Genomic DNA, 15,123 nt, shown 5'->3' on the forward strand with positions numbered 1-15,123 from the left:
CTCTATTCCTCTTCTATTTTTCCTTACCTTCCAAAACTAAAATTCCCAGCAGCTCCAACTACCAAGAAAGAGGAATGCTAGGAGTTGTATTTCAGCAATGTCTAGCCAGCTCAAGTTTCCAACCCCCCACCTTGCTGGTACCTTAAGGTGTCAACCTCTTGAACTAACCCAGTTGCATAACTTTCCACCAACACTGTATTGGGAGACATAGTTTTTATTTGTGTAATTTTCTCAATACTATATAATGTTAGCTTTTAAATTCTAATGGGATTTCATTGAGTATTGCTGAAATAATGTTTTTTGCTCGTTGTCACTTCACACAATAAAGCCACCTAGAGTCACTTATATATTGAGATGAGCAGCATATAAATTTGATTAATAAAATAAATAATAAATACTTTTAATTTGCGGAACCCATTACAATAGCAGTGGGCAATTAGTGACCCTCCAAATAACACTGAATTCCAACTTCAAGCAACCCCAGCTAGTATGGCAATTAGTGAGCAGCGATGAAAGTTTAATCCAGTATCTGGACAGCCATATGCTTTATTAATCTTGCCATCACAACTCTGTATCATGGAGCAACACTGCTCCATTTTTTCAATTGAAGGTCAGAAATAGTGACTTTTGCAATGAATACATAAAGATACAGGCTCCTACACATCCGTTGAAATATATTGACTTTCATTCATTTACAGAAAAGGAAGGGTCAGATCTAGTATTTTCCTACTTATCCTCAAAAAACTATACCAGCATATTTCAAAGTGTCTATACTTTCTGGATATAAATTATGTTAATTATGCATAATTTCCATGGCATATTTGTAAGCAGAAGCCCTTTTACTGTCACTGATATCCTGAAGTGCGTGCATACCTGCACTTTTCATAACTGACACAAGGCACATGTATTCTGCACCTGGGTAACAGTAACCCAAGGGACTCTCTCATGTATCCATGTACTACTTTTGTAAATTACAGGTAGTCCTCACTTACCAACCACTCATTTGGTGATAGCTCAAAGTTACAACGGCATTGAAAAAGGAGACTTACGACTGGTCCTCGAAGTTGCAGCCATCGCAGCGTCCCCAAGGTCACATGATCACTATTTGCAACCTTCACAGCCAACTTCCAACAAGCAAAGTCAATGGGGAAGCCAGCAGGAAGTCGCAAGTTGCAGTCATGTGACATCACATTTAACAACCACAGGTAATTCGCTTAATGACTGCAGCCAGAACAAACAAAAACTGACATCGTAACTCGGGCACAGTCACATGACATTTCACTTTACAACCATGCCACTTAGCGGCAGAGTTGCCAGTCCCAATTGTGTTCAGTAAGTGAGGACTACCCGTATACCAAACTGAAACTATTTCAAATTGCAATAATATCGATCAGGACTGGCTGTTTTTTTAAGAAGATTATACCTTGATAAATTATCTGCCTTTAAGCAAATATCAAAACAAATACTGTAACTTCCTTCCCTTGCATGTGTTCTTAAACATGCCTGACATATTAAGGTCTTCCTAACAAGACTTTCTTTGTCTGATCCTTCCACCTTCAAAGGTAAGAGGTTTATGATCGGGACACAGACTTTTTTGTACTGACACCAAAATTATTGAACATCTTACCCAAGCAGATTCTCTTGGGACCAACTCCAATATATTTTCTACTGTAGACAAAGCTCTGATATTTGCCTAGAACTTTCCGATCTCATAATTATTTTACTCTTATGCAAAACTGAATTTTAGCTTATTTTGTTGTTACAGCACTGCTGTTTTAAAATAAACTGCTTTGGAAATCTGTGGATTACCACAGCAGAGCAGGATACTGAACAAGTATTATTTATGCACACACTCCTATACCAAAACATAGTATTTTCATGCCCAGTGAAGAAACCTGAATTCTATTAGATAGGAAGAAGGCTGTGAAAAAGCAAATGATGTGTTCAAAGAAGGTGCAGAATATAGGACAAGCACATAGAGAGACAAAGAAAGGGAGAAGTAGATATTGTAATGCTGGGGAGAGCTTTGGATTCAAAGGGAGAAATGTGATTTGGAGCATGCATAGGGATGCACATAACACCTGTCAGAAACACCTTCAACCTTTTCCTGAGATCATGCAGCAGCTGTGGAGGGCAGGCGCACAAGTCCATGAAAAATGCAGCCAGTTCTTTTATAGGTGTGCATGCTTTGAATCACATTTCTCCCTCTGAATCTGAAATATTGCACATATACTGTACGTTTCATTAGTGCCTTGAAGGAGACATCCTATTTCTAAAGGTGAACAAATAAAGGAAGGGAGCTTTCTGTTAAACAAGGTCCTAGTGGGAAAGTATGCAATGGGAAATGAAGCATTGCCACTAAAATTGTGAATGAGAGACAGATCATGAAAGGGCTGTAGCTCAATAGTTATAACAGCTGTTATACAAATCCCAAGTACAAGTTCTAGCAATTCTAGGTGACCTATCTGAATTTTGGAAAGCTGTAGCACCCAGTCTAGTCAATATTGAGAAAGATGAAGCAATAGTATAATTTGATATAACTCAACCTCTTATTTTTATTTGAATATAATGTGTGTAGAAAATGGTTCCATCCAATTGTTTGGTTTACACACTGCTGGCACATAGTGTCCAATTTCTCAGCTGGAATTTAATGTCTGTCAGGGTTGAAATAGCCCTATATTTTGGGGACCCACCAGACTATTAAAGTATTAATTGTCTTTTAAATATATAAAATGATCAAACTTCATTACACAACAGAAGTAGGTATAACAACAATATAACCACAAATATTTTCCAGATCTTGTTTTGTTTTAAGCAAACCAAATAATAAAGAAGGCATGGCACCACTTAGAGGTTCAATCCAAAACATCTGGAGAGTATCAAGTTGGGAAAAGCTAGCCTCAAACTAATAGCAGCAATCAGCAGTGTAATCATGGACTGCTTAAATGCTGCAGATTAAACAGTTTCTGATAGCCACAAGGCAGCATAACTCCCCTTGAACACCCCCCCCATCCTTCTCCTAAAACATTAGCATTAGTTAATCAAGTTAGCAGCAAGCACTCTGCAACTAAAGTGAGGAAGAAAAGCAATGCAGTTGCTGCAAGCCTGTTGGGAAAGGAGTTGACTGCTTAGGCCATAGGACATCAAAGGGAATCAGCTGTTTGCACAGACAATATCGCCATCACCAGGACATTAGAGTTATTCACACACATACACAGTAGGGACTCCTAAAATGTCGTCCTGCTTAAATTTAAAGGGCCCTTGTACCTTCCACCACGCAACTGTTTTGAACACTGCTGAAACCTGGGAACATTCTAACTACTAAAAGGCTTTTTATGCCACAGATATATAAGACAGATACCTGCCACAAACCCCTCCTTTTTTTCTCATATGCAGAAGAGAAAGTTTCGTTAAAAAAAAAAAAAGCAATATCTATTGAATCTTTTTCTCTTATAATATTAAAGTCATTACAGAAACTTTGTCCTACTATACATACATTCATAGAATTACATAAACCCTGCAACTGGAATAATTTTCAGACAGATTGCTAGTTAATTTTTTGCAGCAAAAACAGGAAAGGGACTTGTGCCATTTCAAAGACCACACATTTATTACTGCATGAGCTTTCCTGGATTGCAGTCCAGTTCATCAGGTGCACAGAGCATAGCTTGTGAGAAAGGTGTATATGTGTATGTGTTTGTACGTGTGTGTGTGTGTACACACACACACAGCTGGCTGGGTTGGGAGGGAGAAATAGAGAAAGTCAAAATTAGGTGTTACATAGACATTCATGAGAGTGCTTTCAATTTTGGCTAGATGTTGGATTCTGTAACATCCCTTAGCTAATTGTTTTTTCATATAGAGGATTAGAAGAGAAAACAGCAGAATCCCATATAAAAAGTCCCAAGTTTGATACAAAGGGACTGTATGGTAAATGAATGATAAAACACTCTACAAGGAGGAGGAAAGGGGTCCTACCAAAGGGCAAAGTCAGGTGGCTGCCTCGGAAAGACAGCAATTTGATTAGTATTGTATTTTTACTATCCAGAAATGGCCTAAGGTCAGGCTTTGATATGATACACCTTGGCTATGGGGAAGTGTTTCTGGAGGTGGGGGAGGGAGGCTTAAGGCCACAAATACCATATTCTGTTTTAGGCATCAAACAATGTTTGATAATCTCAGGACTTGGGGAGAACAGATTTGCCCTTTGAATGTTACAGGAGAAGTGACCACATTTGGAAAACACAGCCAAATTCTGGCTCAGATACGACTCTTCTTTATTTCTCAGGCAGCTTACTTTGCACATTTAGAGTTGCAAGTCCTAGCAGATTTGTACTCTAAATAGAGCTGCACTACTTTTGTGACCAGGCAATGCATAAACCAACAACTGGAATTAAACTGAATGGTGCTAAAATCTCCTAAGAAGCAGTTACTGAACAGGCAACTTATACTTCTCTTGAGGCATAAAAAATCCGGTGTTTTTCTAAAATCACCTTAAGCAGTGAGTTAGCACGTACCACATTTCTGGATCTAGAACAGCAGATACTCTTTAATTCACAACCACTTTCAGTCACTTTCACATTGTTCTCTCTGTTCTGTAAATCTGGACTATGCTGCAAACAAGACAGGACTTTGGCATACATGTCCCACGTCACTAAAATTTTTTAGAGCTTACTGGTGCACAGTATTTCATCTTTCACTGCAGCATGTAAAAACAAACCTAACTAGCATTTGAGAAGTTACACATTTCATTTGTAAAGCTCACCATAAACTAAAATCTATTTTAACTATTCTAAACTAAATCTATTTTAACTATTTAACTTGTAAATGGCCCAGGGCTAACCTAACAAAGTGCTGTCCAATTATCATATCTTGAATACAGGATGTGGTGCAGAAATCAATTAAAATAAGAAGTTACATTCATATTGCTCCTTCCAGAAACTTTAACAGCTAATCTATGTACAGAACCCAGAACCTCAATATAAAAAGTTTAACCTAGAGGAACCTCTCTCAATTTTCTAGCAATAATTGCAATCCTAAGTGTATTGCTTATGTGAGCTTCCTATAATTGGGTTCACATATGTTAAATATGGTTTATTTTTGGATGTTATGTAAATATGATTTATGGCATAGCAAGTATGAACCAGATTAATACTGCTTATTCAATAACCATTATTAAACAAACCATGATTTGGTATGTCATGTGAACTAGGTCTGCATATGGTTTCTTTACTGAATAATAAAGAACTAGGCTGGCTTAATATAACATGCAAGGACAAAACCATACAGATCCCATTATTGTTCAATCTGAAGTTCTCAAACCCTGTGATGCATTTCCTTAGGTTAGGTTTCTGAAATAAATATACTAGTTCTAATAAATACATTTTACTTCATATATCAACTAAAGAAGTCAACTGGATGTTGGCGGCCAGTAAATTGAAGAGGAGGAGGAACCTTGCAACTTTATAAAACTTTCATTGGAAATAAACAATAAAAAAGTAAACTGTATTTAATGGGAAGGATGAACTTCTTTAGTTTGGCATAATTCCTGAAATCTGGATTTTATTTTTGAGCTAGCACTCTCACTTCTTGTCCCGCATTTATTCTGAATCAATATCTGCACATTAGAGCAGCAACTGTAGAACATTTTAACATTGCTGTCAGTTTGTTCAGCAGAGCAGGAGTGAGTTCTGAAACCAATTCAGCTTTGGGAACCTGGTGCATGTGCAAAGCCAGAGCTGTCAGCTTGTCCAGACATAGTGAGAGTGAGTTTTGGCAGCGATCCTTTGTCAGCACAACTCCCCCAAAACTACACCCATCATTAAATTTTCTTTGTGACTACCTAGGAGGTTGCAAACCACACTTTGAGAATTCCTAGTTTAGTGCAATAGTGAACACAACTTTCCTGTTCTTGTATTCTAAACGATATGAATATCTCCTCATTTGTCCCATTCCTTTAATGGAAAAAAACAAGTCATAATCTAGAGTGTGAGATTTACAATTAAAAGATTTATACCTGAAACGTGAGATTCATAAAGACAGGTTTCCCTCAGATATATAAACAGTAGCAAAACTAATACAAGATCAAAACAGCCAAGATTAGAAATGTTCTTGTTCCAAAATCCGAAGAACACACTTTTTTAAAAATGTGGAATTCATAAACCCAGAATTCTATGTGGTCACTAACATATTCCTGCATTAAATCAAAGGTCCACAAATACAAAGTAGCTTTTTAAAATGTGACTATCTGCATTTAATGACAGATGGAAGCAATATATAATATGTGAAGAGATAAAGCCTTTGGATTTCTGTCATAAAAATGGTCCTCTAATACAGTGTTCCCAAATTGTAAATGTCAACTTGCAATGTCAACATATTTACAAGGGTAAGCATTAGACAATAGCATATTAATAAAAGAAAATCTCCCCACAACTATGCATGGTTATTAGACCAATATTTTTTTAAACTAGTAACTGATTTTTAAAAGGGCACAATACAGATCAGTGAAAAACAAAAGATTTTTCAACACTGACCGCATTAAAATGGGACTGCGATCTAAAGTATTCCAGCTACCTAATCATAGGCAGAAAGGAATTCCCAATATATAATCAATTTCTGAAACAGACTATATTATATTTCCCTGATTAAAAGCTGTAGTTTGTACTGAAATTAAGCACTAGCAAGAGTACAGATACTCACTCTTAACCAGCAAGCGTTATTATTGCAAAAACATTCATTTCTCCCTTCAACAGTTGATTCAAGACAACCCAAGGACAAAGTCCTGATTCAAATTAACTTTCTGCTAAATATCATATTAATACCGATAAACTGTAGAAGCATTACAAACTTACCTTAGAGCACACTATTGCAAAATCCATTGTGTCCAAAATAGGTCACAAGCAATTCCAGAAGGAGAAGTTTAACTTCTAGAAATATGAGTACCTCCGTAGATCTCTCCAATTCTGAGAAGGAATAAATTTTTCCTCTGTAACAGAAAATTTATCATCAGTGGAAATAAATGGACTGCACAGAGCATACATGGCAAGACTGTTATGTATCACACAGAATTTTAAAAATTGGTCAAAGTAAGAACGAATTTACAAATATACACTAGTTTGGTCTACATATGCTAAGCGAAAACATAGTACATTTGTGCCTCAGCATGATGTCCAAACTCAGCCAGTGTGGCATTTAAAACCATAGTCTACAGGTTAATGCATTTTGCAGACTCAACAGTTGTAGTTTATGCCATAAACCATGTGTAAGCAAACTGTGGCTTAGCATATTATTTAAACACAGATAGTGCTGTTAAAACATAGTGGAATCCTTGCAGCATACATACATCACTTATTCCTTGGAGAGGCCTGAGGTGAAGAACAAAATGGCTGCCCCTCCATTCTATATATTTAGTAGTAACTGATGAGGTTAGCAGCTGAATTTTACTTTAAAGTTGATAATGGCCTCCACAACTGAGGATAACAGATGTTTGTACACTCCATGTGGCAATCATAACTGTAATCCTCTTTGCTCCACACCATCCAACAGCTCTCATTTTACCTAATGATACGGCCAGCTCCAATCCCTCCACTTTCCCATATTCATTCTCCCAACTAGTCACTGTTGTTGTGTCAGGCAGAAATCCATCCCAACTGTTCAAAATCAGACCCTACACAGCCTCCTTCAGTTATTTTCATACCCCAAACACATCTTGAATTCACTATGCATTCAGTTTCCCCATTTCCCTTTTGCATCAAACCCACAGCCAGGAAGACAGATTTGAGTTTATTAGTATTAGTATAGGCTATTAGTAGTTACTATATTGGAGTAAGAAATCAGATACCTGGATTCATGGTGTAGTTTGGAAACTGATCTTAAGCATGTTTTAGAGAGGATTAATTTTTCTAAACATACAGTCCACAGTATATAATTTGTTCATTAGTTAATGAAGCTAAAATACAGAAATGCTTATCCTAGAAAGATACAGGAGAAAGTGAGGCTGCACTTCTATTTCCACACTGTCCCATCTATAGTAACCATCTCAAGAGCTTGGAGTGCTTAATGGTTTAAGACACAAAACATGGATTATTCACTCTTGGATCCAATATAAGTTTCTGTATTCATACAATCTGCATACAGAAGTCTGATTTTCTCATACCTTATATTGGCTTGAAAGAAGAGGCTGTAATCTCAAATAAGAAGTCTAGTTTAGTTAAAATAAAAATAAATGTTTATATCTATGCTAAACTATAGAATTAATGACTCTTTGAGAAATTTGCTACTTAGTCCCATATTGTTATCCCAGTTCCACAAACTCCATCTCATCTTATTATTTATTAGAGATGAAAGCTTTCATAACATGAGTACTTTAACAAAATTAAGCTTTAGGCACCAATTATTTTTTCCCCACTATAGATAAGTTTGACAATGAGCGACAGTACAGAATTTTTCAGCTACTAGCCATTTCACAACCTCCATTGGAACGGTAGCAGTTCCTCCTTTTTTGCAGCAAATTCAGATATTATATTCCCAATCTGGAAGCCCTCTCAATAATTCTGATTAGGAATTATGGAAGTCAGTCAAATATATTGGAGGGTTCCAGGGTGGGAAAACTGCAAAATGAGTTTATTCTCCAACTGTATCCAAGGTTAACACATAATTTGCTTTAAGAACAAATCTACTTTATGCCTTTCTTCAAACGGTAAGAAATACAATAGCAAGTATTATTCAGCAAAATCAATGTCAATATTGTAATAACTTTAATATTTTGCAGTTCTAATGCATTTAGAGTTTATTCTTGGCAGTTGTTTTATATTTTAGAAAGCTGCTTTTATTATAAGATGCAAATGGAATCAGATGTTAATATCATTTTAGCTCAAAATTAAAAAATCAAATATAAGAAAAATAACTTTTCCTAACAGTAGATTGTACCATATAAAATTCTCATATTTAATGAGTCTCCTGCTCTTCCCTCTGAGACTGAAATATCTTAAATATACTAACAAAACATTAACTAGGTTAAGCTTATAAAATATTGAATGAATTTATAGCCTTGATATTTATATTTCTTGTATTCCCTACTATATTTCCTAAATATTTTTTTAATTGATAAATAAAATATCCAAGGGAAGTATACAAGAAACTAGTATCAGCCACATTACCAGCACTATGCTAACATAATCAGAGATACCTGTGTGAGGAGAAAGCTACACCAAGAATCCAATACATGGTTTATATGTTTCAGGTGGAATAGAAAACATGCTGAGATCTCCTTTAAATTGTTTCCGACCTCTTGATGTAATTTTCTTCTAAATTCTAAACATGTAACAATTTATAAGGATTTATGAACATTTTGGTACATTTTTTTCCACTTGTTCAAAGTACTTATGCATTTGTTGCCCTTTTCTTTAAATATGCAGTAAATCCAAAATCCTCACATCCAAGGGACCAATCACTTTGACAGTATAAAGAAATTCACCTTCCCCTGGATATTACAAAATTACTTTGTCAGCAGATATGTAGTAAAAGAGGAAGGCTTGTTTCTACAAATCAGTTCTTTTGAATTGCAATCTTATGTACATTTATAAAATAAGTCCTATAACACCATCAGCAAATGGACTTCTTTTAGCATCTTAATGTGATGTACAGATTCTGAATTTTCGCCTGGCTGATATTTTCATTCTGTTTTCCCACATCTCTCTAAAAACATACACTGTCATTTTCTTTAAAAATTTGTTTATGTATGTACACAGAATCAGTGAAGTAATACAAATATGAGGGACTGATAAGACACTTAAAGCAGTCAGACTTACCTTATTTTAAACATATGGGTCATTTTTATTTTTGGTGATATTTCAATACATCACAATCCTAACAGAAAGATTAGCTAATCCCATCTTTTTTATAATGGTTCTATATCTTCCCCAATCTGACATTTATCATTCCCAGCTAACACATGAATGATATAGGTTGTAGTCTCATACAAGGCACCAAGTTTTCTCAAACTGCTTTCCTTCCTGCTAGTGGCATGAAATCAAGAGTTCAAGCACCCTCTTTTCTGTATGTTAACTATGCTCAGAACTCCCTTTTAACCCCACACAAATACCACTTTTAAAAAACAAAGTATTCCAGCAATATCATCAAGAGCCAGGCTTCTGAGGTCCTATCCCTACAATAGGAAGTTTGCACTTGCTCAGTAGAGAGAAAAAATTACACTGCAATCCTACACCCATGAACTAGTATCAAGCCCCATATAACTTAGATTTACTTCTGAGGAGACATATACAAAGGTGTGCTGTCACTCCGCATATGCTCTATGACACTTATGACAGAAGCAGCAGACTGTGCTGTGGCAGGGAAAAAATTCTGGGATATAGCCCTGACCCAAACTAGGAATGGCCCAGTCCACAAAGCCAGGGAGGCCACTGGCAGCGTTGCCTCTGGGCAAGCCTTGCTTCTAGAGATTCCCTGAGGGGACTGTTGGGCCTGCTTGACTCGCCATCATTTTCACTTGCCCGTACAGATATTATAGACGGTATATGTGGGTGGGCGGAGGGACAGAGGCTGATCCGATTGTTTTGCTCTTCGCAATTCAACGAGCAGAACTTCCAAAGTTCCGACCCCTCGTATTTTTTACAGCCCAAATTCACTTCTGAAGTGTTCTTCGGAGGGGCGGACGGTACCATAATAACCTTGATTCGGTCCCCCCAACTCCGTTCCTCCTCCTCCCTCCCTCCCGCTCCTGGCCTGTCCAGACGGTCTCTGCTACAGCAGTTGCAAAAGCTCGGCTGGGCTGCGTCCTCCCTTCTTTCCCCATTTTCCTCCTGCTCAGTCAAAGTTGCAGGAGCGGGGCTTCCAGTTACTCGGCCTGCGGTCTATGGCAGGAAAGGAGTGTACATGTGTGTGCGTGGATGGGATACGGGGGGGGGCTCCGTTTTCCAGCTACATTCCTCCTCGGTAGCATGCATCTGCAACGTTACGCCCCCACCCCATTTTTCCCATCCCCACCTCTTCACCTGCCTCTCCCCCCACTCACCCCTTCAATCGCCCCTCTCTCTGTTTTTGCTCCCTCCTATTTGCACCAGCTGGAGAAGCTACTCCCATACCCCCCAACACCTACCTGCACAGCTCAACCAGCCTTGAAGTGGGTGTGGGAAGTCTTCCGCCCTCCTCCCTTCTCATTGGCTTCGCGGAGGACAAGATCTGACGTGGTTGGACGAGGGGTTGTCAGTCACAGGCAAGGGGTGGGGCCGAAGGACGGTTTGATGCTGATACCTCGGGTTTATCCCTCCCTTTGCTTGTGTTTCCCGAAGATGGGGGGGGTGAGAGTGTAAAATTGTGGGAGTACCTAGGCAAGGCAGGGCCCTTAACCCGCTCCTCTAGTATCTCTTCGAATCATATTTGCCATTCAGTCTCCCGATTGCAAGCAGCTCGGGAGCCACTGAAATGCAACACTGCCAGAAAAGCATTCCAATAGGATACTCCCTCAGATAGATGGGGAAGGGGAAAAAGATGACTCCTGGCCAGGAAGAAGGGAAACGCAACGCGTATTGCCCCATAGGACCATCCAAAGGCTGTAATGGAGTTTTACAACCAAAGGCCTCCCAGACTCACACACACCCACACCCAAAAAAGAGGAGGAAAAGGTTGCATATCCATCATTACAGTCAGGCAGGGCTCACAGGGAAGAAAGAGGGTAGAATGGAGTGAGGAATTAGGGTTTTTATAGGATTTGCGGGTAAGGGTCTCTCCGCAGCTTGTGGGGAGAGAGAGCAGGAGGATGTTGGCTGCTCTCACTGGCAAGGATTTTATTTTTTTTTTGGCAGGCCTATTATCACCTGTAGTATATTTATTTCAAAAAAGAAAAGCCTAGGAGTGTGATAGATATCCCTACTTTATATTTTGTTGCATACATAAATACCCATTGTGCTACTCTCTTTTGGGATAAGTAACATAATGCAAAGGACAGAAAAAGAATAGGAAATAGTGAGCGAAAGAAATTAAAGAGATAAGAAAAAAGAAAAGGAGGTAGATTAAAATTAATTTACATCAGTGTTGTTCATCACACTTTTCCATAGCTTATCTTTGCATCAAAGATACATACATACATACATCGCTTCTCACTTCCTCTCACACCTTTCACTCTTTTTCCATACATTTGTTTTGAAATTTGATTCTAATGTTTTCTCTCCATAGGACCAAACCACCTCAACCTACTTCTTTCTTACTAGTCACACTTTTTCCATATTCAATCCACATTCAAGCAGCACCCAATCATTCCTGTCCCCCATCCCTTTTTTTAACTACACACATTTAAGTACCCCATTCCCACTTCATTCATTTGTAATACCATAGTGCTAATCTTATGGCTATTAAACCAGAATGGGGCAGTAGCAGGATACATGCATATCATATGAGGTGGTGTCCCCTTGCCTATTCTACACCTCCAACATAACGAGGTTGACAGCCAATCTTTTTAAAACATTATCTAAGGTATTTAATAAATGTGAAAAAATACTTTGTTGAATTAAACATCATATGATTATAAGAAACAGATTTCATATTTTTTCAAACTCTTAACCCATTGATTTGTTAATATGGAATATGCTAAGCCTTCATCCAGCATTATTGTAAATAGTGAATCTCTACAACAGCAGTACTCTGTAACTGTTTATTAAAAGTGCTGTAAAATCATTCAAAATCCATACCATTATTCACAATAGTTGAAGAATTTTAGATGCTGCTAATGTGTCTGAACCAAATTGCAAATTGAAATGTTTTAATTTAATATACTGCCATGTTGTAGTTTGGGACAATCCAAACTTGATTAGCTATGAGCTGATCCAAGATACTGATACCTGTATTTGCTTATGACTTCTGGAAAAAAAACAAAAAAACAGCAGTTTTCAGACTGGGATCACAGAATGTAAATTTATCATGTGAGCATGATATGTGATTCCATCCCAACAAGCCTTTAATGCAAGAAATGAAATAAAATTCCCTGTTATTTTTGTTATTTTTAAAAACTTTGAGAAAGAAAGAAAGAAAGAAAGAAAGAAAGAAAGAAAGAAAGAAAGAAAGAAAGAAAGAAAGAAAGAAAGAAAGAAAGGCCTGTATGGGCTTCTCATACATACTCATGGGTATACTGTATTGAGTTTTACATAACAGTTTCAATAAAGGATGACCATATTTCATTACAATCATTTATGCATAATCTACATATGTAAGTAACATCAGGACTTTAATCCACTGAGTAACTGGGACCATAAATTTATCTTTCCAATGTTGAAGGACAATCTCTTAGCAATAGAAAGGACATGGAGAATTAATTACCATTGTCTAACCGTCACTTGTCATATAATAGATATGTCAGTCAAAAGAATATGGAAGTCTAAAAATATTAAACCCTGTCTCAATGTCAGATTAATATGTGTAGTAATTTCTTCCCAAAATATAACAGTTTTAGGATATTGCAAAAACATATGTTTTAACAAAGCATTATTTTCATTGCAGATTCTCCTATTCTTTGATATAGACTTTTACAGAATGGACCTGGTAAAATATAGTGGAATCGTTAATTTAAACTCTTGCAGCATACAAATTCTGCAGACAGGAATATTACGAACACCATACAACATAACTACCAAGTAAAATGTAATCTTTCTTCACATAGCATGCTAAGTCATGGTTTACTGAACTAGGCTGTAATGAATTACCATTGTTGCCTGAGTTTGCACATCAAACCAACATAACATAGCCACTAAATGGATTTGCACAACACACAAATCCACAGAAGCATCAATCACAGCTTAGTATGTTGTGAGAATTCACCTCACATCAAGTCATTATTTAACTATGATTTGTTGAATAAATCACTGCTGGCAAGATTTGCCCAGCACATTAAGACAAAGCAAAATAAATCACATTCTAGCTCAATGTGTGAAAGCCAGAATTTAATATTTAAGACATATTACTAGTATCATGCCATCAAATTAAACCTGATTATTCAACAGTAAATAAATAAGCTATGAGTTTACAATTCAAAATATCTGAGTTTGCAGGATATGCAAAACTAAACCAGTGACATCAAGGCCTTGTCTAATGCCCAAAAGCTACAATTTCATATGCTTAGACCAGGGGAGGCGATGCTGATGGTGTCAGGAACTGGAACCACCCAACCTTCTGGGGACTGCAAAAAGCCATCCGGTGATGTTATGGTGTCATTGGAATGGGAAGAAAGACCATTTTCTTGGACTCCTTTTCAATTTAGCGGAGAGTTTTAGAATGGAAAAGGGAAACAGGATGTTTCTGGGAGAGACACTATTCCCATCCCCATTCTTTAACACACACACACACACACACACATTACAAAAGAATGATTCAAAACTGAATTTTAACCATTCAGCCATTCAGCTTTAGCAGTAAATTCAGGGAAGGGTTGAGGAGGAGATATGCATTTAAGACATATTGCCAGCTATGTTAACATTATTCCATTTAATCAATGATAGAGGCCCTAACAAATACAGTAACAAAATGTCACTCAGGTTTTTCATTCATTTTGCTTGTCTTTCATTGAGATACTCTCATCGTGGAGATCTAAATCAAAGTAATTAATTTTAAAAGCCAAGTGTCCCAAGAAAAAAATAAAAATGAAAAATCCTATGAAATCTAAAAGACATTCATTATGTTACAGCTTTCATGAATTGCAGCCCAATTGATTAAATGCATACAATGTATCTTACAAGCATTATCATAACTGTATACATACTCTTTTGTCTGAATAACAAGTTTATAGGGAAATTAAGGGAACAGAGTGATCATTATCTTTTTGATGGCACTCATTCACAGCATAATTGTTAAATATAAGAAAGATTCCTGCGCTGGTAACCTGATTTAGACACTTAAACAATGTACACACAGCATGCTAGTCAACTTTGGCATTTACCAAATTTACCCTGAGAAAGCTAACTGGCCATCTATAGCATGCCAGATGATAGGGCAAACATGGCAGTGATGGTTTGCTAGTCACTCTTTATTTTGGCCAGAATTAGCCAACTTCACAATAATTGGGTGGCCAATATGTCTTGTTTTGTTCTGAATTCTAAAAAATGCATTAAAAAAAAAAGA

General features: G+C 37.2%; 1 protein-coding gene across 1 annotated transcript in view; it reads right to left on the reverse strand.

Moving 5' to 3' along the window:
- The window catches only part of KANSL1 (KAT8 regulatory NSL complex subunit 1), a 136,676-nt gene extending 125,676 nt beyond the window's left edge, over positions 1-11,000 (reverse strand). Inside the window, exon 1 of the mRNA XM_025177634.2 lies at positions 6,852-11,000. The gene's annotated coding sequence lies outside the window, so the exon portion shown is untranslated. The remainder of the gene's footprint in view (positions 1-6,851) is intronic.
- Between the last annotated feature and the right edge of the window lie 4,123 nt (positions 11,001-15,123).

The sequence above is a fragment of the Python bivittatus genome, unplaced genomic scaffold (genome assembly GCF_059951505.1).
Source record: "Python bivittatus isolate LINGU-HERP-01145 unplaced genomic scaffold, Pbiv_v1 ctg000410_np1212, whole genome shotgun sequence".
Lineage (NCBI taxonomy): Eukaryota > Metazoa > Chordata > Lepidosauria > Squamata > Pythonidae > Python > Python bivittatus.